At 48.1% G+C, this 27,808-nt stretch overlaps 1 protein-coding gene across 6 annotated transcripts in view; it reads left to right on the top strand.

The window, feature by feature from the left end:
- Positions 1-27,808, top strand: part of ATXN7L1 (ataxin 7 like 1) — a 229,902-nt gene that overhangs the window by 131,939 nt on the left and 70,155 nt on the right. Inside the window, exon 1 of one of the 6 annotated variants that reach the window (XM_059712802.1) lies at positions 24,400-24,770. The exons of the other annotated variants lie outside the window; for them this stretch is intronic. The gene's annotated coding sequence lies outside the window, so the exon portion shown is untranslated. Of the gene's footprint in view, positions 1-24,399; positions 24,771-27,808 lie in introns of those variants that run through there. 6 annotated transcript variants of the gene reach the window in all.

Raw genomic sequence — 27,808 nt, 5'->3', positions numbered from 1 at the left:
CCAGATTCCAGCCCATCCACCCAGCTTCTTATGGCTTAAGATATAACTCGATGCATCTCTGGTAGAGGGTCAGAAGACATTTAAGGGATTACACAGTCACCCTCGATTTTGGAAGAATCCGAAGTTGGGGCCACGGCTGAAGAGTGGCTCCCCCCCCCCCTCGGCTCCCCGGCAGTGCAGTCTGCAAACGCGTGCTGGGCCAGGCCTCGCACAGCGGCTCTTTCTGTTCCTACCGCTTGCTGAAAAGCAGAAATCTACTTCAAAAGCAGTGCTCACTCCCTGTGCCGTCGCCTTTTCTATCTGGGTAGGTTTTAGGCTGTCTTCTGCTATGGAGCTGCCAAATCCTAACTCTTCCTGTCTCCACCAGGGGCTCCAGGTACCCCCCGATTGAAGTAGGTATCAGATTTGCACAGAGCATATTCTAATCATCCCCTAAACTTGGTCCTTTCTGAAAAGACCTGGATCCACCATCAATATCCTCTGTATTTGTCCTGCTCCCGCTTAAGAGGAAGCCCCAGGGTACCTCTCTGGGGGACAGTTAGTGCCGTGAGGGCCTTTGGAACCCCAACCTGATGAACCACGAGACAGGTTTACGCCTGAGTTTAGGAAACCAGCCAGCCCCGAAGCCCCGGGCTTTTTGCACACGGAAGCTCTTTAACCTATACGGCCTTACACAGCTGTCTGGGATGATGACTATCAGCTACCGAGGTCCCCTTGAGAGGGCCTTCCAAGCCCTTCGAGAGGTGGGGCAGGGCCCACGCCAGGGGAACCCCGTGGACTGTGTGGGAGAAGGGTGTTCCCCGGAGGAAAATCAAGATCTATGTTTGGAAGAAGAGATCCAGGGGGAAATGAATGCCGAGCTGGCCATATACTAAACATTCTCCTTGCCCGTCCACTCCTTTTTCTCTTTCCTTAGCTTCCCTTCATTTATCTATTACTGATTACAAAAGAAAAGAAAACCCTGTTTTAGTGGGGATTGGCCAGGGGCCTGGTACCCACGGTAGACTGGTGTGTGTCCGTCCTGCTCACCCTGGGATCTGGGTATGACATGGAAACGCAGCCGGCAACTTGACACCCGCTTCCGTCCATCACCCGTTTGTGATGTCTGTCTGTGCCTGGAGCAGGTGCTTCTCGTCTCATCTCAGAGCCCTCCCCACAAGTTAAATCCTCTCTCCCAATCGGCACTCCTGTGCTGCTGCCTTCTCTCCAGCTTTTGGAGAACAGGACTTCCTGTTCTATTTTTGAACAGTCATAGCCTGGACACATGCCTTAGCAGACACAGAGCCCATGTGAATGGCAAGCATCCGACCTGAATACCTGCCCTGTAATTAGGGACCTGGGTTGGCCCCCAAGTGCAGATGGTTGTACAGCTCGCAACCCGGCTGGCCGCGTTTTCTCCTCCTGCCCCACCTCTCGAAGGGCTGGGAAGGCCCTCTCAAGGGCCCTATCAAGTGTGTATAGAGGTGTTTCCTTGCCTGGGAGAGTCCAGAGTTAGTCTGTGCCCCGCCTCTTGGGGGAGCCCTCAGGCATCCACGTCTTAAGGTGGATGTGGCCCTGCCTCTTAGGAACAGTGAGGCCAGCACTGTTGTAGCTTCCTTAAATCTTCTTCGGTCCTGTCCACCCCGAGGGCGGAGCTGGATCCATTTTTATGGGATCTTCTGATCACTGAGTTCACTCCAGCTGGCACACAGGAACTCAGAATTTGGACCACTGACTGGTTGGCTCTAAAACAAACAAGAACCTCTGCAAAATGCCTGCCCTTCCTGTGGCTGCTGGGGCTGGGCCCACGTGAGTAGGTGCCTATTGAGTGCTCTTTCCTACCCGCTGTCCTGCAGCAGATTAACAGGAAGGTACTACCTACCGCAGGCACAGGACTCAGCCCAAGAGGCCATCCTGTCATGCTTATGTCTGGCGTTCTGTTGTTATTGCTGTTGCTTTAAAAAGGAAGCTGTTCTTGCCCTGGCCAGTGTGGCTCAGTTGGTTGGAGCATCGTAAACGTGTACCAAAAGGCGGCAGGTTTGATTTCCAGTCAGGACACACGCCTAGGTTGTGTCTTTGATCCCCAGTTGGGGCATGTAAGGGAGACAACTGATCAATGATGTTTCTTATTTCGATGTTTCTCTCTCTTTCTCTCTTCCTCTCTCTCTAAAAAATCAAAAGCTATATCCTCAGATGAGGATTTAAAAAAAAGAGAGACCATTCCAGGGTCAGGTTTGGTGACAAAAGATTTTTTAATCTGATTTAACTTCACGTCCCCCTATGTCCTCTCCCCACCCCGCCCCACAGAAAACGTTTTAATGCTTGATGGTATTAACCATTTCACAGTTGTTGTATTAATAAACAATTATAATTTTCAACTCTGACTTTCAAATATTAATATCCTTACTAATAAAAATCCTTGCATATTGACAAAAAACATGCTAATTATAGAATGGATATGAGTAGGCAATTTGTCAGAAAAGAAATTCAAGTAGCCAATGAACATGAAAAATGTTCAACCTCACTGGTAATCAAAAACAAAAATTAAAACGGTATTTTCCACTTATCAAAATGGAAAATATTTAGAAATTAGTAATACCCAGCGTTAGTGAGGAAGAAGGAGAACAGACTGCTGGATGTGGATAGGTAAATGGGACACTCCCTTCCTGCTGGACATTTAACTCCATGTATCAAGGGCCTAGAACCAAAAATTCTGCTTTTAGGAATTTATTTAAGAAAGTAAATAGAAATGTGTGCAAGAACTTACCTAAAGGATATTCACTACAGAATTATCTAGAAGAGCAAAAAATTGCAATCAGTGTAAATCCCAAACAGTCAGGGCTGTTAAGAGTAATAAGTACACTTTTAAAAAGAATCTTTTTAAAAAATATTTCATAACATGGAGAAATGTTCATGATGGGAATAAGTGGGGATGGGGGGGGGGGACAGCATTTAATACAGCCTATATAATAAAAGCCTAATATACAAATCGACCAAATAGCAGAACGACTGGTCACTATGACGCTTACTGACCACCAGGGGGCAGGGCTCAACACAGGAGCTGCCCCCAGCCCACAGGCCCCAGGCCAGGCAAGGCGGGTGCCAGTAGGAGCCCTCCTGATCACCCTGCTAGTCACTCCACAGATTGGCCCTGATCGCCAGCCAGGCCTAGGGACCCTACCCATGCACGAATTTCATGCACCAGGCCTCTAGTTTAATGCAGAATGCTCAGTACAATCACATTTTTAAAAATATGTATGTATGTATATTTTTTAATGGTGTGGTGATTGGGTAATTTTTATTTTCTTCCTTATTCATATCTGAATTTCTACATTTTTTCCTATATACTATTGTTTATATAATTACTTTTTTAAATTTTTTTATATTTTATTGATTTTTTACAGAAAGGAAGGGGGAGGGATAGAAAGCTAGAAACATCGATGAGAGAGAAGCATCGATCAGCTGCCTCCTGCACATCTCCTACTGGGGATGTGCCCGCAACCCAGGTACATGCCCTTGATCGGAATCGAACCTGGGACCCGTCAGTCTGCAGGCTGATGCTCTATCCACTGAGCCAAACTGGCTAGGGCCTTTTTTTTTTTAATTTTGAAGAACAAATAACTTGGTAACAGGGCCAGAGTAAAGGTACATGAGAACCCATTTTGGTTTGGGGGTTTTTGTTCTGTTCTGTTTTCTCCCTGGGCCAGAATCTGAAAGAACAATAAAACAACTGGGCCCGCATACAAAATAGTCTAATATCTTTGTGGAGATCTCCCAATCCTGAAGGGAATAATGATAAGATGAGGTCTGCTCAGGTTTTCATTTTGCCACCCACACCCTTTCATTGAATTTTTTCCTTACAGATATGAAGAGTAACTACTGACATGTCCCAGTGGGGTTTTAATTACATAATGGAGCTAGTATTCCTTTTTTTCCTTATCTTTTAAAAACTTCTTTAAATCCTACTTGTGCCCCTTTCTCCTGATTGGAAGGCAGGCTTGATGGCAGCTTAGCTTCGACATCAAGGCTCCCTGAGGCTCCCTCCTTCCTCTCCCACATCCTCTCTCTTTTCTCTCCCTCCTCTTTTTTGAGGGAAAGGGTCCCTTTTCTTTGCCTAAGCCTGAAGCCTGCTGGTGTCTGAGTAAGACGCCTCAGCGACAAGGGCTGTGGAGAACTGCTTCTTCCGAGTGTGTACAGGACTGGAGATGGCGGGGCTCGGGCCTGGGATCATCACTGCAGTATTTGCTCTGTGTTAAGAGCGGATTTTTCACCATCAGCATCCCTGCTCCACTGGTAACCACATTACCAGGTGTAGTCCTATCACAGAGATGGGAACAAAGCTGCTGCTTAAATATGAATTTCTACCACTCACGAGTGAGCACTTTCTCCTCTCCCTGGGGTTGAGCCTTTGTCAGTCCTGGGCGCACGTGCCCCACGTGGGCGTTCATGGTAATGCCTTTAGCACTGTGCAGCTAGCTCAATTCTCCAGTTTTCCAAAATTACAGCTTCATTCCTTTTGAAAGCTGTAATTGGCAGGGTCGGAATTTAAATCCGAGTCCTGCAGCAGAGCCTTTGCCTGCGGATCGCTGCCTCCACGCCCAGGGCAGTGCTGCTCCAGGTGCAGGCCTGGGGCTGCAGTATCTGCATCCTCACCACCCAGGCAGCAAGCAGCTGCCCCGCCCGGACCTGCTAAATGGAATCTTCCTTGTTTTGGCCACAACGGAAGTCAGAATTCCTACTGCTGTAAAGCATGAACAAAGGGGCATGAATGTTAGAAAATTGGGATGCTCTGAGGAGGTACTGGGGCTGCCCTTTACGGAGCATTTCCTGGATGCTAGGCATGGGCAGAGCACTGTATATAGTTACCTCACACGCTGAACTCTAGGAGGAAGATATTACATGCCCATTCTCCAGGTGAGGAAAAGGGAGGCTCAGAGAAGCGAAGGTCTTTGCCCAAGTTCCTAGCTGGTAACTACTGCGGAACCTGGGTTTTGAACCCATGCCTGTTCTTTCTGCTATGTATACCAAGCCACCTCCCAGAGCATTAAGCTAAGCAATGATATCAAAATATTTTATATATATTTTATTGATTTTTTTACAGAGAGGAAGGGAGAGGGATAGAGAGCTAGAAACATCGATGAGAGAGAAACATCGATCAGCTGCCTCCTGCACACCCCCTACTAGGGATGTGCCCGCGACCAAGGTACATGCCCTTGACCTGAATCAAACCCGGGACCCGTCAGTCTGCAGGCTGATGCTCTATCCACTGAGCCAAACCAGCTAGGGCTCGAAATTTTTTTAAAAATTTTTTTATTGATTTCAGAGAGGAAGGGAGAGGAAGAAGGATATAGAACTATCAATGGTGAGAGAATCATTGATCAGCTGCCCCCATCCCCCCCCACCCACTGGAGATCAAGCCCGAAACCCAGGCATATGCCCTGACTGGGAATCGAACCGTGAAACACCTGGTTCATAGGCTGACGGTCAACCACTGAGTCACACCTGCCGGGCAGTGAAATCTAAATTTGACGTAACACTTGTGCTATTACTATCGGCCTGGCCTGGGAAATGAGTTTCCATCAGGTTTGCTTCTGACACAGGGCTTCTCAAGATTCTGTGTGCAGCACATGGGCCTGGAGAGCTTGTAGCGCAGATTCCATTCAGTTGGTCCGGGCTGGGCGGGGCGTTTGCTGCCCGGCGGTGCTGATGCTGACACTGCAGCTCCAGGCCTGCACCTGCAGGAGCACTGCCCTGGGCGTGGAGGCAGCGATTGGCAGCAAAGGCTCTGCTGCAGGATTCCGAGTTAAATTCTGACCCTGCCCATTAGTGGGTGGCTTGGGCAAGCGACTTAACCTCTCTGGGCTTGCTTGCTCATCTTGAAAATCAGGATTTAAATTGCAGCTACTTCTTAGAGTGGTGAGGATTAGATGAGATAAGCCACATGAAGTACTTACAATTGATAGTTCTTAATCAGGATTTGCTTTTATTAGTCACACATGGAGCCACCATGTCCTGGGGTGGAGGAAAGTGCTCTGGCCTCAGTCAGAAGGTTTGAGATCCTCTCGAGACCCTGGGAGGGGAGATCCACAGAGCCCTCCGACACCTCCAGACCGGAGGGCTGATGGGTAGGTGCCTGGATAGCTTGCTGCGGGGACCAGGAAGTTGCTTGGATTCCCCAGGCTTACTCTAGAACAGCGGTTCTCAACCTGTGGGTGGCGACCCCTTTGGGGGTCGAACGACCCTTTCACAGGGGTCTCCTAAGACCATTGGAAAACACATGTATAATTACATATTGTTTTTGTGATGAATCACTATGCTTTAATTATGTTCAATTTGTAACAATGAAAATACATCCTGCATATCAGATTCATAACAGAAGCAAAATTACAGTTATGAAGTGGCAACAAACATAATTTTATGGTTGGGGGTCACCACAACATGAGGACCTGTATTAAAGGGTCGCGGCGTTAGGAAGGTGGAGAACCACTGCTCTAGAAGTCCTCTGGGGGCTCCTGACGGGTTTCTCAGGATGCCTGCCTAGCGTCCATAGCCCACGGCAGACATGGCTCAGATGAAGAGCACACAGAGTCCTAACCTTTCTCCCCTGGGCCTTGGGCCACCCGTATGCCACTGTGCCGCCTTAGTTTAAGGACCTCAGGCCATGCTTCTTTTTCATTGCAGCTTTTCCTCTAACTTTTATCTCGGAAGGCTCCTTGGGCCCACATCACAGGGAAAGGAAGACAGAAGCACTGGCAGCTGTCCTCAGGGCTGTCTGTGTGACAGCCTCGGTCACTTCCCCATCTCAGTCCTGCAGCACACCGGGCTCCAGCACAGGCCCATGCCCCGGTTCCCCTCGAACCCCGCCGAAGCACCCTGTCCCAGGACAGGAACCTAGGAATTTAGAGCCTTATGCACACATGTGGTTCTCAGAGCAGCAGCGGCGGCCCCAGGCCCCATCTCTGGCTGTTGGAAGATGTGGGTTTTATTCTTATTCACATCTGGTGAGGCCAACAGATCAGGAAACAGTTGCCATTAAAAAGGTAGTCTGTGCCCTGGCTAGTGTACTCAGTGGTTAGAGCGTCGGCCCACACACCGAAGGCTGGGGGTTCATTTCCAATTAAGGGCACAAACCTGGATTGCAGGTTTGATCCCCGGCCCCAGATGGGGGGTGTGCAGGAGGCAACCAATCAATGTGTCTCACATCAATGTCTGTCTCTCTTCCCCTCCCTCCCTCCTTTCCACTCTCTCTGGAAAGCAGTGAAAAAATACCCTTGAGTGAGAATTAACAACAACCACAAGACAAGAGTACCTGTCATGTCCCACAGGGCCACATGGGTCAGTCAGGAGGCAGAGGGAGAGGGAAACCATGGGCAAGAGGCTTTCTAGTGGTCTCCACGAAGGACTGGCTGCAGAGCTAGCAGGCTTAAGATTGGCTAGTTTGGGGTATAAGGATGTCTCTCGTTGTCTTGTTCCTGCCCCTGGGGTGACTGGGCAGGGGGATAGTGGCCTGGAGTTTAAGAGCTCCATAAAGAAGGTGGTTTGGGGTCCAGGCTTTAGATGGGTTGATTTGCATATGAAATGTACACTTGCGGGTAGAGTTTACTATATCTAGGAATTGGCTAGCCCAGAGTCAGCAAGGCCCTAAAATGTCAAAGTGTCAGAAATACAGAAAAATAAAAAGGCAGGATTAATACATGCCTTACAGAATCATGATCTGCATTTTGACAAGATCCCAGGTGATGAATGAGCAGGATAAAGTTTGAGAAGCACTATTCTAGGGCACGCTTCTCCGACATTGTGAATTGGGTCCACGAAGAGCAACAGATGTGCTACGCCATCCGTATACAAACAGGGACAGTGACGTGGGTTTCTGAGACTATGGACACCAACACAAGGCTGAAATGTTAAATGGGCAACTAAGAGAAAAACGTCACAGAACATCAGCAACGTCTCCCGATATGCTAATAATAGTGTTTTGATTGTTATAATGACTGCTACAGCATCATAGATACTGTGTAAATAGATGTAGTATTACTTTTTATAACAAAACTTATGTAAAAGGAGGAAACTTAATGGAGACAAAAAGCCAGTATTTTTATCCCATTTTACGATGAGAATTGGCCAGTAGCTATCCAAATAAACCCTGGTTTCCTGAAGTCCAAAATGAATGGTGCTTTGATTTCTTTTTTTAAATTTTTATATTTTTTAATTTGATTTTTCAGTTACACTTTACGTCTAGTATTATTTTATATTAGAGGCCCAGTGCACGAAATTCATGCATGGGTAGGGTCCCTAGGCCTGGCTGGCAGTCAGGGCCGATCGGGGCCTTCCGGCTGCTGGCCGGGGCCTTCCTTCATTCTGCGCCACCCCCTGGTGGTCAGTGCACATCATAGCGAGCAGTCAAACTCCCAGTTGGTGGAACTCCCGAGGGGACAATTTGCATATTAGCCTTTTATTATATAGGATTAGTTTCAGGTGTACAGCTTAGTGATTAGATAATCACATACTTTACAAACTGATTACCCCCTCGATATTTCCAGTAGCCACCTGACACTATACAATGTTATTACAATATTATTGACTGTATTCCCTATGCTGTATTTGATGTCTCCATGACTCTTTTGTAACTACTGATTTGTACTACTTAATCCCTTCACCTTTTTCACCCAGCACCACCCCCCCAGCACCCACCCCTTCTGGGAACCATCAATCTGTTCTGTGTCTATGAGTCTGTTTCAATTTTGTTTGTTCCTTTATTTTGTTCTTTAGATTCCACATATAAGTGAAATCATATGGTATTTTTATTTCTCTGACTGACTTATTTCACTTAACATAATGCCCGCTAAGTCCATGGTCACAAATGGCAAGATTTTATTCTTTTTTATGGCCGAGTAATATTCCATTGTAGATGTGTACCACATCTTTTTCCGCCCTTTTATTGAATGGGTTGGAGTGACACTGGTTCACCAAATTATTCAGGTTTCAGGTGCACAATTCCACAACACATTATCTGTACTCTGAATGTGTGCTCATGACCCTAAATCTAGTCTCCTTCCACCACCACTTATCTACCCTATAATACTCCTCTACGTCCTCTGCCCCATCCTGTCAGTCACCACACTGTTGTCCATGTCTATTGGTTTTTTTCTTACTTTTTTTTCCCCGTTTTGCTCAATCCGTCCACTCCCCCAACCAGCTTCCAGCCCCTCTGCTTCCGACAGCTGTCGGTCTGTTCTCTGTCTATCAGTCTGTCTCTATTTTGCCTGTTGGTTCAGTTCACATATGAGTGAAATTATATGATACCTGTCTTTCTCTGGTTTATTCCCGTTAGTATAATGTTCTCCAGGTCCATCCATGCTGTTGCAAAGAGTAAGATTTCCTTTTTTTATGGCCAAGTAGTATTACATTGTGCAAATGGACCACACCTTTGTTAGCCACTTACCTATTGATGGACACTCGGGCTGCTTCCAAATCTTGGCTATTGTGAATAACGATGCAATGAACATAGGGGTACATATATTCTTTCGAATTGGTGTATCAGTTTCTTCAGATAAATTCCCAGAGTGGAATCGCTAGGTCATAAGGCAGTTTCATTTTTAATTTTTTGAGGTAACGCCATACTGCTTTCCGCTGTGGATGCACTAATCTGTATTCCCACCAACAGAGCACAAGGCTTTGTTTTCTCCACATCATCGCCAATACTTGTTTGTTGATTTATTGGTGATATCCATTCTGATAGATGTGAGGCGATAGCTTGTTGTGGTTTTAATTTGCATTCTCTGGGGATTAGTGACATTGAGCATTCTTTCATATGTCTTTTGGCCATCTGTATGTCCTCTTTGGAGAAGTGTCTATTCAAGTCCTTTGCCCATTTTTTAATTGGATTTTTGGGGTTTTTGCTGTTGAGTTTTATAAGTTCTTTATACATTTTGAATATTAACCCCTTATCAGATGTATCATTGGCAAATATGTTCTCCCATTCAGTGGGTTGTCTTTTTTTATTTTGTTCATAGTTTCCTTTGTTGTGCAAAAATTTTTTAGTTTGATGTAATCCAATTTGTTTATCTTTTCTTTCGTCTCCCTTGCCCAAGAAGAAAAATATTGCTATGAGAAATGTCCAAGATTTTACTGTCTATGTTCTCTTCTAGAATTTTTATGGTTTGGGGTCTAACTTTTAAATCTTTAACCGTTATTTCTTCAAATAGGTTCTCAATCCCTGTTGTCTCTCTTCTCCTTCTGGTACTTATAAGATATGTACGCTGTTATGCTTGATGTTGTCCCAAAGTTCCTTTAAACTATCCTCATTTTTTTTTATTCTTTTTTCTTTTTGCTGCTTTGATTGGGTATTTTCTGCTACCTTGTCTTCCAAATTGCTGATTCGATCCTTTGCTTCATGTAGTCTACATTGATTTCTTCATCTCTGACTGGTACATTTTTATGGTTTCTATATGTTTTTTTAAACGAATGTTTACTATCTTTAAGTTCTCACTGAGTATATTTATTCTTTTCCTAAGTTCACTGAGCATTCTTATAGCCATTGGTTTGAACTTAGTATTTGGTAGATTGCTTGCCTCCATTTGATTAAGTTGTTTCACTTGGGGCAAGTTTCTTTGTCTCCCCATTTTGGCTGCCTCTCTGTATTTGTTTATGTGTATTAGGGAGAGCTGTGATGTCTGCCAGTCTTGGTATGGTGGCCTTATGTGGTAAGTGTCTTGTGGAACTGAACAGTCTCCCTGATAACCTGAGCTACATTCTCCAAAAATGCCCCCTGTGTGGGTTATGTGAACTCTCTGTTTGTAGTTGAGTCTTGATTGCTGTTGACCCATCTCTGGGTGCAGTGGACCCTTGGACTGGCTGACCATGAAGATTGACCCAACCACAATGTATGAACTGCTGTGTGGGGGCTGACCTCATGAAGTATAATTTGCTCCAGCAGGGTCGGGTGCCTGCTAAGACCTCCCTTTCGGGTGTGCCACTTGTGGAGACAATTGGGTCATGCTCTGATGAGGTTGAATTCTGCCTCTGGGTGTGTTGGTTTTGGAGCTTCTTGGGAAGGAACTATGGTGCAGGTCAATGTCAGACACTTCCTGTGACTGGCCCTGGGCTACCTGTTTGGAGCTACAAAGCAATCCACAGTTTGTGGCTGCCTCTTGTGGACCTGAGTGTACGAGGGAGGGACCAAGCTGCACCCCAGACCAGCTTCCACCAGCACTGAGCCAGTGGAGCAGGTCAGCAAAAGGCCCATGGCACCCCAAGATTCACCTTTGTTTGCCGGCTGCCTGTTAGGCTCAGTCACTGAAAGAGCCTCTGGAGGTACTTGAGTGGCGTGGGGTAGGTTCTCAGTGAGTAGGGATGAGTGTTGTTCACCAGATTGGTAAAGATTCAAACTCAGTGTCAGTGCTGGGTCTGAGGCCACTCAACAAAAGGCTCCGGGTACACCAAAGTCAGCCACCACCTGTCCCGTGCCCTCGGACCTTTGTAGTGGGACAGGTCTCAGGGAGTCATCAGGGAGAAGCAAACAGAGTTCATCAGGCCCAAACAGACCGGGATTTGGTCTGTGAAGGGGATCTCTGCACAGAAATGGGGGTGCTGGTCGAGTGTGCAAGGGGAAAATGGCCCCTGCCCTAGAGCCACACAGCTCAGTCTCTGCCTCTTCAGAGCCCTCCAAGAGAGTCTGCACTAGGCCCAAGTGGGATAGCCAGCTGACTCCTCTGCAGGATCTATGCTTAGCAGGGCAGGGCCATTGGGAATCAGGAGGGTGGGGCTACTGGACCTCATGTGGGTTGGTCAGGCAAAGGGATGGTAATGGTCCCTGCTCCAGAGTCACACAATTCAGTCTCTGACACCCCTTGATTTCACCCTCAAGAGCCGTACCAGAAAGTCCACACCACAAGTCCAGGCAGCTGGGTGAGAGCTCTGCAGGGCGGGGCAACAGGGAGTTGGAATATAGGGCTAGTGCATTCCTCCAGGCTGATGCAGTATGGAGGAGGTGATCGATCCAGGAGAGATGGCATCTGTGGGCTGTGTGGAAAGGGATTCCCAATGGCCCTGCCCTGCCAAGCTTGCACCCTGCACAGGGACCCTCGTGGCTGTCTCTTCCGCTCTCTCCCAGTGCCACACAACGGAGTCTTCGCATGACTCCAGTGTGCTCCGTTCGCTCTGCCGAAGCCTGGGTGCGTGGCTGTGAATGAGGTTTCGTGCAGTGGGCCTTTAAGAGGGCACCTGGGTTTCTAGCAGACTTCTGCCTCCCTAGTGGACAGAACACTCTGATTTTCGCAGCCAGAAGTTATGTGGGCTCCTCTCATTGGCTTTGGTGCCCTGGGCTGGGGTTGAGACCCCACATTCCTCAGGAGGGACCTCTGTAGCTGAGTAATCCCTCCAGCTTCTCAACTGCACACAAGGTTGAAAATCTCTGCCCTTTCTCATCTCTGCCCTTCCTACCAGTCTCGATGTGGCTTATTCTGCAAATCTTGGATTATAAGATTTCTGTCCAGCTAGTCTTGAGTTGGCTATTCAGATGGCTTGTTCCATCATTTACTTGTGATCCCAGTTTGGTCCTGGGAGGAGGTGAGTGTAACTTACACCTACTCTGCTGCCATCCTGGATCTCCTCCAGTTTCTTTTAATGGAACAGTAATCTCTTTGGAGTGACCAGTTATCTCCTTGGGTGACGAGTACAACTGACACTTGTCATCCCACACACAAACTCCTCTGGAAGGAGCCCTGGTTGGTCCACTCCACGTGGAGAAGAGGCAGTGTATCAAGGAAGAATAGAGAGAGAAAGAAACAAGTGCCAAGTGTGGGTGCCGCTTGGAATCTCCATGCTTGGACATAAAGAGACCTTTGAAATCATCTAGTCAGATCCCTCATCTTAATGACAGGGACACTGAGGCCCGAGATGTTAGTAAATTGCATGAGGCCCTGTGACTCCTTAATGCAGAGACAGGGCACGACCCAGGCTCCAGGGCCCGGGCCAGCCTTCTCCACTTTCTCCCCCTCCCCCTCCTCCATTCCCACTTTGACAGAGCACCTCCTTCCTCTCAGATTGGAGCCGAAACATTTCATGCTCAGTCTAGCAGTGCTGACAATGCAGCCATGTTTTTTGTTCCTTCGCTTTCTTTATTTATACTCGGGCTCGTTGCAGGATTTAAGGCTGTTTATAAGGTGGCAAACAACAGAGCAAAATAAAATAAATTTAAAATAAGTGAGAAAGATGAGACAGAGCAGTAAGTGGCTTCACAGCGACTTTGCCGCTGCCATTCTGCTAGGGCCATGGAGCGGTTAGCCGTTCAGTCTGCGATTGGCAGTGCACCCAGGCTCAGGGCCCCACTGCTCAGCGCTTCAGCAGGATTGTTCTCCTTGCTGGTTTTAGAGCCTTCCCCCTCTTTGTATTCGAGATGCCCTTGACGGTCACTTTAGGGACTTGTGGGTCATATTTGTGGGGTGTGGCCATGGTGGTCATGGTGGCGATGAAAGGGTGGTTGTGTTGTCGCTGCCCTGTAAGGCCAGGAAAGAGAGGAGAGCTAGTTAATATGTGGAATCTCCGAGCTGTCCAGAATCAGTGACCTTCCTGGCCCCTTTGTATGCCCTTGCAGCCTGAGAGGAGGAGGCTGAATGTAGCCAGGGTTCAGAGCTGCTGCCTGGGCTTTTCCCTACCCCCGGCTCGTTCGGTCTCCCTTTTGCGTCATTTTGACTTCTGCTCAAGTTCCAGTCCTTGGTTCTGTGAGGCCACTGCCCTCGCTGCTTTTACATCTTCATTCAAGGGGCCCAGGCGTTCTCCCTGCTCTCAGGGCCTCTGCTTCCCCCACACAGAAAGCCCTTGGTCTGAATCCCCCTGGACTCCGATGTGCTCTCTCTCTGACTCCTTGGGCCTTGTTCCAACCCACCACTGCTTTGGGTGACCTCTCCAGTCCCTGCCAAGATTCTCCTTCTGCAAAATGAGTCAAAGCTAACCCTCTGAGAGTTCCAGTCCTGGCAACTCTCACCCGTAGAAATGTTTGTTTGGAGAAATGCAGGTTGAGGCTGGCCTAGTACCTGTCGTTGATTGGATCTGAGGTGCTGAACCCTCTACAATCCATGGGATGGTTCCACACAAAGCAAAAGTACCCCCCCTAAATGCCAGGAACATTCCTGCTGACACATGGGGAAGAGCTCAGAAAAGCCTAAATATTTACACTTGTGCAGTAGCATCAAAAGAGCCACACTGCAGATTTCTTGGTCTGTGCCCAAGAGTTTAGTGGGAGAAAATCACTAAATTATTTTTATCTACACAATGTGGTTGGATAGAATTTCATTTGGAAGGGTCAGGCTATGCTGGAAATCGTTTATTTCATGAGGCCGGAGCCCCACGGTCGGATGAGGCTGTGGCTCACTCGGTCAGCGCAGGCCTGCTCCTGGAACCTGATAACGTCTGGGCGTAGGTAGGCACTCGGGAACTGGAGTGCAGCCTGTCAGAGCACCCCACCCCTGAGGGGATGCGGGTGGCTGGCACCGCATCAGCCAGGGGGAACTGGCTGCACTGGGAACATCTCTCCAGAGGTTTTTTCCTATAACAGGCAAAGGAGCAGAGCACTCAGAATTAAGTAGTCTGTTGCCTCTGCTAAAATCCACTATCGTGCTCTGAGGCTTAAAAAACCCTTTTTGAGTGCACTGGCTAAGACAAGTAATTAAGGTTCGCTAGCCCTCAGACCATGGGAACTGTTGGCCCCGCCGATCCTTGCATCTTCTCTCACTTTACTGTGGATTGGCTAATTATTTCCTCATTTGCCCATTCATTATCTACCGCACTTTGAGTGCCTGCTATGCGGCAGTACTAAGACAAGGTCCCTGACGTGGGCTCTTGGTGGTGTAGTGGAAGAGGGAGGCAAGGCAGTCGGTCGGTCCTTAAGGGCCCTGTGCCAAGTGCTAAGGTGGAGGCGTGCTCAGTGCTAAGGGGACCTGAGAGGTGCCGGGTGACGGGAGCCTCCCAAGTGTCCTCCTGGATGTGGGAATGTTTGAACTGGGTCTTGAAAGAAGACAAAGCATTAACCAAGGTGAAGAACGAAAGGGTGGCCGAACGTTCCGGGGAAAGAACACTGTGCACCAAGTCACAGAGGCTTGAAACAAAAGGCTCTCAGTAGTCGGACGGCGGGAGGGCAGGATGCCTGGGGGAGGGTATCGGAATGAGCCGCAGCGCCTGGTGCCCTGGCGACGAGGAGAGCTGCGACAGATTCCTAGGGGCTGATTCTTCTGCAGCTCAAAGACACGCGAGGCCATTAGACATCCCTCAAAGCCACATGTCAATCAAAATAATTAAAAGCAAAAGAGCCGGAAAGCTGGCTCATATATTCCAACATCCATCTGGCTTCCCTCCCCCCCCTAAAAAAAAAAAATCTTTTGATAAAATAAGATGAAGTGCCAAAAGCATGTGTGTGCTCATTCAGTCGTATGACATAGAGTGAGTAGGGTGTAGTTTTTGTTTTTGTTTAAGAAAAAGCTCACTCCCTGCAAAGCAAAACTGGGTGATTGCTAATTCTAGGTAGCAGCACATACTTGGGCTCAGAGTCAGACAGACTTGAGTTCAGGTTCTGGCTCTACTAATTTAAGTTTTCGCCTCTCTGGGCTTGGATTTCCTCCTCTGAACCTAGGAGTGATCATTCCAATCTCACCATGTTATTGTGAGAATTAAACCATATAATCCCAGTGGTTTTTATTTACCAGCTTCTTTCTTGATTTTTAAAGTACAATCTTAATCCAAGGCAAGATGTAGAGTGTGGTATATGAGGCTCAGATATAATTAGTGGAGTAAAACCAATGACGTTACACTTAATAAAACAGATTCTAGAGATAACAGAATTCCTACTTCACTTATTTTATTCATTGGACAAATATCTAGCACACACATTCTATGGACTGGCACGGCATGAGGCTTAGGGACCAGAATAGTGAACAAGACAGACCCAGTCTCTGCTCTCATGAGGCTCATGAGCTGGTGAAGAGGAAAATGTATTGCGGACTCCCTCCCTTCCTGAAATCTACCCATCTCAGGCTCACCCCGAGGCATGTTCGCCGTGGACTGTGGACTGACTGCCCTAAGCTGGTTTGGCCGGGCAGAGCTTGTAGGTATATTGTGGGAGAAAACAGTTGCCGCTGTGGAAGGTTGCAGAAGGTGGAGGTGGTGAGGGTTAGCCTCTCCCCCATTTCCTCACTACCCGGTTGTAATGAACACAAGTGTGAGGCTGAAATCTGCCACAGATACAGGCATGTATCAAACACACATTGATCAATAAGCAGGGAGAAATCCGTTCACCCCACCTATCTGGTAAACTTGATGAAGTTCAGCCCTTTCTGCTTTGGCGTGTTTCATCGTACCGTGTACGAAAGGTTCGCTCAAGGCAGCTGCAAGAGTATCCCGGAGACAGGACTGCTTCCCGCCTCAGCAGCGCGCTGTGTCAGCCCTCCCAATGCACTGGCTGCACACAAGCCTCGCTGGGTCCCGGTGCCCTCTTTATACAAGGATGGCGGCGATGTCTCCAGCGGTTTGGGGCCGGGCCTCGTATCTTGAATACCTTTCATTTTACCGGTAAGCATCCATATGTAGCATTCATTATACTAAGCCACAGGTTTACCAACAAAAGCCCACGTTTTCTATTCAGAACGCTGATCGAAATACCGATAGCAGAAAGACTTAAAGTAGCCCCTTTGGGAGTGTGACCCAATCCCAGACTCTGTGTTCTGGATAGCATGTGAGCCGATCGCCCCCAGAGGTAAAGTCCCCTAGAGGTAAAGCCTAGAGCGTTCAGACACACTGAAACACCAGGTATACTCAAGTCTTTTCTCTCTCTCTCTCATTTCTTTATATACACACACAAAAAAATCGTAGGCGCTGTAAACCACGTTTCATTTCTCCTATTCAAAAGGTATGATTACATGTATGTGTGGGAGGGGAGGGGGAGGGGCTGGCTCATATCTAAAGTAGCCCTAAATCCAGATTGTTCAAGAGAATCACAGCCTCTACCTATTGCACTGGGGCCCATCCACTGAGCACCCTTTTGCTTTCAGAGGTGTCCAGTTAGGGTGATGAAGGATATGGTTACTCTACTTAGAGAAAGAATGCAGTGGCACAGAGCAAAGGTAACAAGCCCAGAAGAAGTGAGTGTCCATCCTTCTCTTCCAGTTCCCAATAGGGTGGCCGAGGGCACACCGCCTCCCCTCAATAAGTCCTATTGTCCTCCTTTGTAAACTGAGAATAACACACCTGCCTGCCCCTCTCCCTAGGCATTTTTTAAGGAGATACCAGTTACCCCATGGATGGGAATAAACTTTGTAGAGAGAGCAGCACTAACAAGAGTTAAGGATTATTCCTATCCTTTACCCCGGCCTCGGTTTGTGCTGCGGCCTGAGCGGTAACTAGCTTCAGGGCAGCTCTTTCACTTGGCTTCCTGGAGGGTGGAGAGACCTGTAGCCCGCTTCTGCCAGAGGAGTAACTAGCAGAGCCATCTGCTTGAGGATTTGCATTTCCCCTTAACTCCATCAGAGAAGAGAACATGACCCTTAAAAGTAAAACCAGCTCAGCTGGCGTGGTTCAGTCGTTGAGTGTCAACCTACGAACCAGGAGGTCGCAGTACGATTCCTGGTCAGGGCACATGCCCAGGTTGTGGCTCAATCCTCAGTGTGGGGTGTGCAGGAGGCAGCCGATCAATGATTCTCTCTCGAATCATCGATGTTTCTCTCTCCCTCCCTCTCCATTCCTCTCTGAAATCAATAAAAATATTTTTTAAAGTAAAACCAGATCCCTTCCTCTGCCTTAAGATGCATTCATATAAAAATTTTTCAAAGAGATTCAACTTACCCTTCTTTATGAGTGGAACTCTTAAAAGTCTGAGAAGACACCCTAACGAGTGAGAGGTGAGTGTGAAAGCTCAGCATGAGTGCACTGCCTTGTTGATGCATAGGTGTGGCAAATGTGCCCATGGGAACAGTCACAAATGAGGTGAATAGGGGGTAGCGGGCCCCAAACAGGAGTACTGTTTTGCATAATAATGTAGAATTTTACTGTTTCAAAGTGAAAAAATTGCTTTCTTTCTTATTACAAAAGTAATACATTGTAAAAACTACCAAAATTCCAGGGAATATAAGAAAGTAAATATTTCAGTGTCCGTGTAAAACTTTCTAATCCTTTCTATGTGACTGTCTCTATGTTTACATATGTACTTATATGCATATATTATTAAGTAACAGTGAAATCCTATGGTAGACATTGCTTTGAAATCTGGTTTTTTCCCCCCACATGAAATGATTGTGGACACATTTCAGTAAATATAGACCTACACCATCATTTTTATAGCTTGCCAGCATTCCATTGAATGTATGTGCCAGTCGTTTACTTAACCAGGGCCTGCTTGCTTGGTATTTAGGTTTGTGTGGCAGAGATGGGGAACCTCTTTTCGGCCAAGGCCATTTGGATAAGTATAACATCATCTGTGGGCCATACAAAACTACCAACTTAAAAACCAGCCTGCTGTATTGGTCAAACATTTACTTAACTCACCCCTCATGCCTTGGCACGGCCAAACCAAATAATTTGGCGGGCCTTAAACAGCCCATTCCCCACCCCTGCAACACACAACTTTAGGGGCACAGTATTACCTTTTGCCGGACTTTAAAAAAAAAAAAATCAATATAAAATACCTATCTCCAACACACACACACACACACTTGACACACTTTTCAGAATTCCCCCGTAAGTCTCAAATATCTTGGTTTCTTTTCCCTGCACTTAGGTGGGAGGACTCCTGACGGTTGAAGTGCAGGCCAGGAGGCGCTGTGAATAGCCGGGCAAAGGGCAGTCTGGAGTAGAGCCCAGATACCGCATTGTTGCAAACTGCCCGAAGTGGGGTCCCTTTCTTTAGGAATAACTTCCTCCTACGCTGAAGCCCTGGTCATTCCCCAAGCAAGATCGCTGCCAGGAGCCTCTGTCACTTAATCACCCCTGCAGCCTGAGGCCCAGTCCTCAGAGTACTCCTTTCAGAAAGGGAAACGTACGCGTGCGGGTATTTACACACGGCGCGTCCACTAACAAACACCTCAGTATCATGAACTCTGCCACCGAGTCAAGCTCCTCGGGAACCCAGCCAGCAGCTCCGAGCACTTGAAGGGCACCGAGCCCCACTCAGCCCCACTCTCATTGAAAAAAGCTTACACTTAGTTTATATATAATACTAGCAAGCTTGCCAGTCTGATTTCCAAGTTCAGCAAATTAGCACTCTGAGGACTGTGGAGGCAGCCCTGAGAGTAAAACCAAGGGACATCAGACTGCAGAAAACAAAAGAAAAAGACAGGACGTGGGGAAGCTGAGACCCGTCTTGTGCAGGGACAGGCAGCTCTGCCTGCTTTCTCAGTGTGCGCAAAGGGTGGCATCACCCACGATGGTGGGGCAATCGATTTTAGTGGATCCTCGCCAACATTTTAAACAATGGAATAGAAGAGAAAACATCAGAGTGCTTTTTAATTAAAGATAAATATTATCATTTGGAATTTTGGTCCATCTGTCCATGCTGGGTTGCAGTGTGAAATTCATTTCTTAAAGGTGGATCAAAGTAAAAAAGTTTGAAAGTTAGAGTTGTAAGCTCTGAAGTCATCACCATTTTATAGCAAAGTATAGAAATGAATGCCCTTAACAGTGACCCTGAGTTATCCAAAAAAAGGATCAAGTAATGTTCAAAGTATGTAATTTAAGAGGACAAAGGACAGTGGGATGAAGATCTTTTAGAAAGATTCCTATTACAAAGTGCCTGCAATTTTTTGAAGATTTCGTATTTTAAATTTTAAATGGAAAGCCTTTCTACCTTCTTCCTAACTTGAATCACAAACATAACTTTTAAAAATACCAAATTTGGCCTGGGATTGGGGGGATGGAGGACACCTGAAAAATATAAAATATTTAAATTTTAGCCGAGCTGGTGTGGCTCAATGGTTGACCTATGAACCAGGAAGTCATGATTCGATTCTAGTCAAGGGCACATGCCCAGGTTGTAGGCTCGATCCCTAGTGTGTGTGTGTGTGTGTGTGTGTGTGTGTGTGTGTGTGTAGTGGGGGGAGAGGGGGGCGTGCATGAGGCAACCAATCAATGATTTTCCCTCATTATTGATGTTTCTATTTCTCTCTTCCTTTCCCTTCCTCTCTGAAATCAATTTTAAAAATATTTTTTAAAAAATAAAATAAACTGATAAAGTTCATTAAAATACTAAATCTGATACCCATCTAACATAAAGATAGTCACCTAATAAGGCACGCGTATATCTTTGCGATGCACAGTAACTGGAATGTCGCTTGCTCGTTCGAAGCCTGCATTAGTAATGCACAGCACGGCTTCTCTGCTCTGGCTAGGCATTGGCCCACAGATAAAGGAGACTCAGAACTGGCCCTCAAGGAACTTACTTACAGTCCAGTGATCCAGATTTCAGTCAACCCAATTTATTGACCTTCACCATAAAGTCATTTTGCAGATTTGGGTACAGTACTGACTAAGGCTGATTGAGATTTGCACTCCCCTGAAAAATTTAGCGTGTGTGGCCCCCATATGTGCAAAACTGGTCATGAGCCCCCATCACAGAGGCTTAAGCCAAAGCCAGTCTCAGGTAAGATCAGTCAGATTGACTCAGTACCTGAACCCGGGTAACAGGGCAAAAGTGAAAGCATGGAGCTGCGCCTTAGGTTCTGACCTGGAGGTGTGCAGGGCAACATCAGGGGGAAAGCCAAGTCCTCAGCCAACGGCTGCCACAACTGCTGACATGCTACCCTGCCTTTCTGTCTCCTGGCAGCGCAGGCCTCCATCCTTTTCTGATTCCATCCTTTTCTGGATCCATCCTTTTTTTCACCAGCTTTCCACATAACCAGGCCATGCATGTTTTACAGACCTCACTGGTCCCTGACCAGCTTCCTTCTCTGTCTATGTATGCAGCTCCCTTCATTGAGGCCCAGAGGGTATCTAAATGCCCAGAGAGGGGGCACAGGGCCCCAACTTTGTCTCCATCGATACTGTTGTCCTCAAGAGCTGGGTGTACTGTGCTCACCAGCCTTCCCCAAACCACCGCATTCATTGGCAAAGTGGGATTTGTCTGGTCTATGGCTTCGTAAGCACACCAGTACTAACTACAACAAGTTTCTGCTAAGTTCCATGTTCCATCAGCCCACTTTTACTAACAACTTGATATTACAAGTTTGGTGGCCGTGCCTCACTGCTTTTCAGATGTTCTGATTTTAAATGGCCTACCTTCCTGTCTTCTTTGAATATGCCAGCACTTGTCAAACCATATGTCCTACTTTTTGGTTTAAGAAAAAGGGGGGGGGTCTCTATGCTCAGAGGAGTCACAAGGTACATGGAAATACTGTAGTCTACTCATGTTGTATCTTGTGAGCAAATGAGTTTTCCTGTCGAGACCAATCTGGTGTACCCAGTCCCCATATTCTTTTCAGGTAGCGTGGATGCAAATGTCATGTGGTTACCAAAACAACCTCAAACAAACCAGTGAGAGGCACCACCTGTGCAACTCATCTACCCACAGAGCTTCTCCAGTGAACAGGAGACATAAATTTCATTAGTCCTTACGACTTAGGCTGCTTTAGTGACGTTCAACATGAAGGCCACTTTGACATCCAACTTCTCTGGCCTTTGGTTCTGTGTTTTGTTGTGTTTTCAGGGAGAAAGAAGAGGAGAGATAGATTCATGAGGCAGTGGCAGAACATTCTAGAACTTTCTAATCATCTCCTCCTGACCGTCTTCCATCTTTCATTCCCCACTCAGCATCTCTTTCATGGCCCTGAGCGCTTGGACATCCTGACATGTCTCCATTCACCCCTCCAAGCACCTCAGCGCCTGCAGTGACTCACTGTCATGCTCTCTCGGCAGAAATGCCCCCAACCTGCAATGAGCCTGCCCATGTGCATCACGTAACAGCAGTGGCACCCCCCACCAAGCTGTGAGGGTGCCCACTTGGCACAGACAAGGCACATGACAGCGGGACCCTCCATTTTGGTGCCGTGTTTTCAGTAGCCTCTGTTGCCAAAGAACTCAGCAAAAGCAGAACTTTGAAACACCACATTGAAGAAGAGACCCATCAAACCATGTGCCGAGGCAGCACACCTGGAGGTGCAGGCTACATCGTGTACCGCTTGGCAGGCCTGCAGGGCCATTCTGTCCCGGCTTCTTAGACCAGGATTAGGTGAGGAGCCAGGGACCAGCACGTGGGTGAACTAATCAAGTGACAGGCCCGGGTGCAGGCTGGGTGCAGGCTGGGCGGAGATGGTTACTTTCCATTGAATCAGAACTCTGGTGTGCAGATGTCCGAAGCTGCCGGTGTGGAGAGGAACCCTTGGGCACGGGGAGTTTGCAGTCTGTGAACTGCTGCAGAAAAACGTCAAAACGGGGAGTTTTGAGGAAACCAAGGGAGAAGATGTGTTTTTATAATAAAACAACTTTACTGGCCTTTCTAGTTCTATCACTGTGTGTTCTGGAAACACAGTAGAAGCCAGCGAGAAGGCCTGGGTGAGGAGATGGGAGGCCGCGGGCTGTCTGTGATTGGCACTGTGGCCTTGGACATGGTTTGTGTCCTCTCCAAAATCTCAATTTACCCGTCCATAGAAATGGGACCAATGACGCTCTCACAGTACTTTGTGAAGAATAAAACACCACACCAGCGCAAGTCGCCATTCATGGGGCTAAGACCGAGGCTTCTCCAAGCCGCTGTTTTCCTCTTTTTAAATGGGGATAATAATACCAGCCCTCCCCATCTCTCGGGATGCTTCGGAGGATCGAAGGATAGAATGTGTGTGAGGGAGACGGGGAAACCATGGAGTTCTAAGTGAGCAGCGGGGCTCGCAAATACTCCGGGCTTTAAGGAGTCAGTTGCCAGCCCTGAGGCCAGGGTTGGTTTAAGACTCACTTTGCCAGACCAGAGCCTTCTCTCCAGGGCCTCCCTCCCCGCTTCCCCTCTCCCCCACCTCACCTTCCTCTTCGCCTGCCCCTTCCTTTGTCTTGGATGCTCTGAGTTGCCTTTGCTCTTCTCTCTGCATCTGTCAGGCAACTGCTCCGTCTCACTCCAGGGAGCATCATTTAAGATCCCAGTGAAACCGTTTCTAGATATAGTCATAAAATGTGAGTTCCTTTGGGAGGAAAGGGGCAGCCACTGTGTGGGTTCATATCCACCACCATCGCACTGGTGGCCCCCCAGAACCAGAGGGCCTACAGCATAAATGGGAGTCTGGCCCAAGGTTACAGTGGCTTTTACAAACAACCTGTTTCTACTTACTACTTTCCCCTAGGCCTCTGGAGTGGGGAAGGAACAACATTTTATTCTTCAAATCAGAGCTAGTGGATGGATGGGTGGATGGATGGATGGATGGGTGGATGGGTGGATGGATGGATGGATGGATGGATTGGGGTAGCGGGGGAGGCTTGAGTCCACTCAGCAGTTTAAAATTTCTCATTCTTACATCGACACCCCAGTTCTCCTCTGGCAACTCTGAAATTTTATCTGGTTAGTTGATGCATTCTGAGGAAGCAGTGGAAAACCTTGTTAAATATGGGGTTTAAACATGCCTTTTCATTTTATTTTGCCAGATGAAAATACTTTTTTCACTGTCACCTGAAGCGAGCACAGACTCCTGTCCTGGGAGGGACAAAGGTTGATCCTAACAACCTTAAACTCAAAGGGGAAAGGGAACCCTTTCTCGGGACCAGGTCAGAAACAGCTGTCCCTCCCTTAGCTTCCTACATGGCCAGTGGCACACCGAGCAGGGAACTTGGAAGTCCCTTTCCCATGTGTTGTTGTTGTTCATTTATTTTAGAGAGAGGAAGAGGGGGTGGGAGGGAGACAGAAACACATCACTTTATTGTTCCACTTATTTATGCATCCACTGGTTGATTCTTGTCTGTGCCCTGGCCCCGGGGTAAGCCTGCAACCTTGGCGTTTGGAGAGGACGCTCTAGCCACCTGAACTACCCGGCCAGGGACCCCTGGCTACATCTTGAAAACTCCATTCCGCCCGCCCCTTTTCCCTCCCGTGGGGTTTACCAACTAACAAATTCCAATGCAGTCACTCCAGATGTGCACCGAGGCCTTGGCGTTGCCAACATCTCGTAAGTCAATCTCGACGTTAAAAAGATGCTTCAAGGGAGCACCCAGTCAGATCCTTCTCATAACCGCAGCTTGTCATGTGACACCTGCCCCTCCCCCTCCCCCCTTCTCTCGGAAAACCACCCACCCCACCAATAAACTGGGTTGACCCGTGTCCTTTCTCTGCCAAACATCGCCATTTCTTCCGAGGTGCTAATCTTTGGCTTTTGTTATTTAAGGGCCGTTGGGTCCTGGATGGTTACCCAATTGCTTTGGGGCTTGCCTCAACAGTTAACAAAAACACGGCGCACGCGGCGGCCGTTTCGCTTTCTGTGCTTGTTGTTCTTGGCACGGGGTCAGTTCTATGAACTTCTGGTGTCCAACTGGTAGGACCTGAAACTCTGTGTTTAACAAGTGCCTGTAGTCAAAACAGTTGGCGTGTGCGAGCGGGGATAGCCGGTGCCGACTGCAGCCGGTCCCCGCGGTCCTGGGCGTGCAGAGCCCCGAATCGCGGCGCTCCGACTCGGGGTTGGGCTTCTGTGGTTGTTACGTTGTGAGGTTTTTTTTTTCTTTCTTCTTTTTTTTTTTTTTTCTTTTTCGTGACGGCACCCGTGCTCATGTGGATCGCTTCAGGTTCCAAAAGTACAACATGTTTACAGTCGTCGTAGAATCAGATTAAGTTGGCAGCCTGAGTCTCCGTAAGTGGTTTTAGTTTACATTTCTTCTTCTAACAGGATGTTTTGCATAATTGTGCTGATCCTGGGTTATTTATAGACTTTTTCGGAAGGGGGGAAAAAAAAAACAAAAAAACACGGGGATGCGTGCGTTTTCTGCTCTGTGGAAAGTGAAATCCGTGTCTGCGGCCGGCCAAACGGCCGTGCCTGGGCAGCGGTTCTTTGAACTCCTGGGAGTGCATTTCTCCGCGAGGTCATTGGATGACACGCCCGGGTGCGGCTCCGGCCGCCGCAGCGGACGCCCTGAGAGGTAGTTGTCGTCGGACGTGTTGTTTTGTGCTGTTTTCCTTCGGTCCGTCACAAACGGAGTAAAATGAAAGCGAGGATGCCATTTCCCCTGGGGTGGACGCCGTGATTGGCTGTCGTTTCAAACGTCCCGGTGGGGTTGCGATGGTTGTTTTGGCCAAACCCGCGGGGGGGGGGGGGGGCGGGGGGGTCCCCCGCCCGCCCCGCAGCCGGTTGGCGGGACTCAGCCTGGGGAGAGGGGCACGGGAAGGCTTGAGAGCCGCAGGAAGTTAGGGGGTGTTCCAGTGTGTCCTCACCTAAATGGCAGTGATACTCAGGTGTTGGTAGCGTTATTTATTTATTTATATTTTAATAATCAACTGCAAAATGGTATCCCGGCTAATGCATCCTGTTTGGCGTTCTGGCCTGGCCTAGGGTCTCCGGGTGCCCGGTGAGCGTTTGAATGAGAACTAAAGCCGGGCACGTTTGAAATCACTAAGCCAGAATTAGCGCTCTGTGAAAGGGTTTCCCATAATATTTACTAGAACAGTTGGCTAAAAATTGCTCCGCTTTGCCCACTGAATGACTGTGTAATTAAATCAGCCCTTGACAGCTACCTTGCGCACCTCCCATCTCTGTGTCGGCAGCTCTTGGAATTTGCATGGGTAAGTGGCACGTTCATCAGCGTAATGAGTGTGGAGTCCCCGTCTAATGGTCCAGGAGAACGCCGTAAATGAGACACTTCATTGTGCCTGGGGCTAAATGTTTTAAACCAAACACATCGAAATGGGGGTAGAAAGCGCTAAGCATACATACTCTGGGCGGCTTGAAAGGCCTCCTAAGTGGGCAGTTTGCCCTGATCCAGGTCTTGGGTCCCCAGCAGACAGGTTCAAACCTCCCCTCACCCCCAGCATCACCGGCTGGCACACACAAATGAGAATGGAGAGTTGAAACGGAAATTTCCAAGGTAGTAAATGTGACCATTAGGCCGAGGCTTGGCGGAGTTATAACTGCTGAGTGCTGCCAAGAGCAGATTTCTTTTTCTCCGTGTTTCTCTCATCTATGAAAGCAGTGGGGCTTGGGGGATTTTACTGGGGGCTGGGGGGAGGGTGGGGGCGGGGGGTGTTTGTTTTTCCGGTCTCCTCTAACCTTGCTTACACAGAATAATGATCAGACTGCCTTGCTTTCGAGAGCATGCACGCTGCTTTCTCATGCTGGCCTCACTGAGCTGGGGAAGGACAAGGCTAGCCCTTTGGTCCCGGGAGGAAAGGCTTGGCTTGGCTTGCATAGTGGAGCTGGGGAGCTTGAACTCAGGACCACATTATCCATCAGATCTTCGCTGCTCATGGCCCCATCCAAACTGGGTGAACTGGCTGCACTGCAGATATTTCCTATTCTTTGTTCTAATTTGATTCAAATCTGCCCCGTGGCTGGGACCCCTATTACACTTCCCCTTTCCTCCTCCAGTGGATCAGGTTGGGATAGAATTTGAGACACCCCTTCCCCCCTTTTGAAGGCCTCAGGTTTGAGGTGTGTGTTGGTTTGTGTGTATCTTGGCCAGCAGTGATTATGGGGGCTCTCATCCCACTGTGTAAATAACCTCAAAGTGAATGAAGAGATGTGAAGGGACCCTTTAGGCCTTTATGTGGGGTTGGAGAGGGATGGCTGTGAATACTGAAAGGTTTCCCAGTCATCCAGCCCTGGGGCTTTTGCATTTGAATTGGCCAAACCCGCCCACCCTGCTATCCTTGGGAAAGTAAAGGCGATGCCATTTGCCAGCCTGTCAGTTCTGTCTAGTAGAGCATGTCACTCCTCTCAGCCCCTCCACACATCAGCCTGACAATACCTTTCAAACACCCTCCTTTCTTGCTTTGATTTCCCTCCTACCCCAGGTCCCCCCACAAGCACCACCACCCCCAGCCAGGAGAGAGCTTAATGACATATCTATTGTTAGATTGAGCCCTGAGTCCCGCCTACTCGTGTGTCTGGACCCCTTAGCAGCAGTGAGCATTTGTGGGTCCCTCTCCTCTCGTGGCCCCCAGGGAAGTGGTTCTGTCTGCCCCATACTCCCTGGGAAACCCAGTGTCTATCAGGTCTGAGAGTCTGAGGGAGGACCAATGAATGCATCCAGGTAGAACCTGGAATTTGGGTGGATTCGTGGTGAAAAGCAGCATTGGGCCAGTTGGCCAGTTTGTCAAACCTGTAAATGTGCTGGTGGCTACCTCCCTGCCAATTAGCCCACTCACCCCATGATCTTATCTTTTTCTGGAAGGATAACAATGACAAACAGATTCATCACAACCCACAAAGGTAAGAGGCCAAAAAAGAAAGTAGGCTGTTAAAAGTTGGTTTCTCCTAGGCTGTAGCTTACGTCCAGCTGTTTCAGACCAACTGCTAGATACCTGAGATGACCTCAGCTTCAGGCCTCCAGGGTGGACAGGATTTGCCAGATGTCAAGAATCAGGAGACTGCCCCGCCCCCCCCCCCCCCCCCACCTTGACCTTGCTACAATTGCCATTGACATGGCACACCTCAAACCAAGGAGGAAGATGCATTCAATCTCTGGTATGTCGGAGGTTAGGAGTCCCTTGTCCTCTGCCCTCCAAACTACACTTTTCTCCCTTATCCAGTGAACCGGAACAGTTTTTAGGTGAACCAATTATAATAATTTTCCCGGGCTTTCAAATAACACAGACTAAGAGTCTTAAACAACTGAAATTAATTTTCTTACAGTTCTGGAGGCTGGATGTCCAAGATCAAGATACCAGCAGGGTTGG

This window comes from Myotis daubentonii, chromosome 10 (genome assembly GCF_963259705.1).
Source record: "Myotis daubentonii chromosome 10, mMyoDau2.1, whole genome shotgun sequence".
Classification (NCBI taxonomy): Eukaryota; Metazoa; Chordata; class Mammalia; order Chiroptera; family Vespertilionidae; genus Myotis; species Myotis daubentonii.
This window is presented reverse-complemented; position numbering and strand designations above follow the sequence as displayed.